The 1,536-nt window shown below is 31.4% G+C and overlaps 1 protein-coding gene across 1 annotated transcript in view; it reads left to right on the top strand.

Annotated features, from left to right (window-relative positions):
• LOC119593398 (aspartate aminotransferase, cytoplasmic-like) overlaps nt 1-650 on the top strand; it is a gene marked incomplete in the record, with an annotated part of 9,325 nt that extends 8,675 nt beyond the window's left edge. Inside the window, 1 exon segment of the mRNA XM_037942326.1 lies at nt 13-650.
• Nucleotides 651-1,536: the final 886 nt, after the last annotated feature.

The raw sequence follows: 1,536 nt of genomic DNA, 5'->3' as shown, positions 1-1,536 counted from the left end.
TGTTAATTAGTTGTCTGTGATAGTGGAAACTGTTAGAATTGTTAATGCTGATTTTGTTAAGTTCATATGATACATACTTTACAGGTATGACTTAATAAGCATTTGTTAAAACTCCTTACATTAGTTTTACTTGAGATATTGTGCAACTGGTAGTAGATGCATTGTATTGATTTTCATTTAGCATGTTGAAGTGGCATTAGAGAAGCCTCTTGCAGTAAATCCTAGTAGAGTGTATAAATCTGTTAATGATATTTTCTGAACATGTAGGTTTGGAAACCACTTTCAAAAGAGCAAATTATGTGATCTTTAATACCACCTGAGTTGGGTAGTTTCATCAACAAATTTCTAGCAGCACTGTCACTTCCTCAAATTGGTTATTTGTGCTACACCATAATCCTTGCAGAAACACCGATGTAGGGACCACCTTTTGCATTACTGATGAAGTATTTATTAACTGTGAGTAAGCATTTATTTATGGATGATGCATCTAGGTTTTTGATATGTTGTTAAGGTTTTTTATACCACTTACCTCATTCAAAGAGTCTGCACACCAGCAAGTATTTTTGCACTGCAGTTCTGAAAAGCCCAATGCATTTTTAATTGATATTACTAAGCAGTAACCCATTTTGTATAAAAGACTGTTAGCAACTGCTGCACAAGAGGGTGATCCAGATTTGTATATTGTTTACTCAGGCATTAATGTGAACAAACGCATAATTTTCTGTTTAATTCCATGAGATGGAATGGACACCCGTACAGTATTTAAATTTGACCATACAGTCTCTCAGAAGGTTTGTTTAAATACTCATTTTTGGTCAGGTTTAAAATTTGTTATATAAACAACTACATGGAATGATTGATATTGTACTAAAGAATTCTCTTAATTTTTTATATTTTAAACAAGACCTTGTATGAATTTACTAAGTAACTTGTTTTATAAACAAGTAGCTGAAATGGACTTGAAAAATAGGGATTTTATTATTTATCTTCATCTTTATTATAGGAGACCATATATATATGGGAGGTAGATGTAATGTTAAACATATTTTATAAAACCCAGTGAGAAAAGAATAGTCATATGAAAAAATGTAATGCAGTTATGACTTTAAAGTGTAATTCAGGAGGATTTCTGAAAATTAAAATAGTCTGATTAGCGACTTTAACTTTTGTAATAATTTTTATATATTTTGATATATCAGTAAGACTTATTTGTTTCCACTCTTATTCATTAATGTATTTTATTTTTTACTATTATTATTATTTTTTTTTACAAAACAAAAAGGATACACAGGCTTTTATGTATGTCATCTACAGCTGGGTGGATACAGAGGTGCTTTTTGCAAATGTAGGGTTGAGCTTAATGCAAAGTGTGTGATCAGTTGCTTGAGCCTGACCTGAAAGGATATCAGTGCACCAGCTTTTAAATGGTTAGGGATTATGGCACATCGCTGGAAAGGGTTTTGTAGTAATTGTACATAAGACAGTATACAAGTCTGTTACATGAACTTTTTTGTTATTTGATGACGATGAGAAGAG

Source organism: Penaeus monodon, chromosome 32, assembly GCF_015228065.2.
Source record: "Penaeus monodon isolate SGIC_2016 chromosome 32, NSTDA_Pmon_1, whole genome shotgun sequence".
Classification (NCBI taxonomy): Eukaryota; Metazoa; Arthropoda; class Malacostraca; order Decapoda; family Penaeidae; genus Penaeus; species Penaeus monodon.
This window is presented reverse-complemented; position numbering and strand designations above follow the sequence as displayed.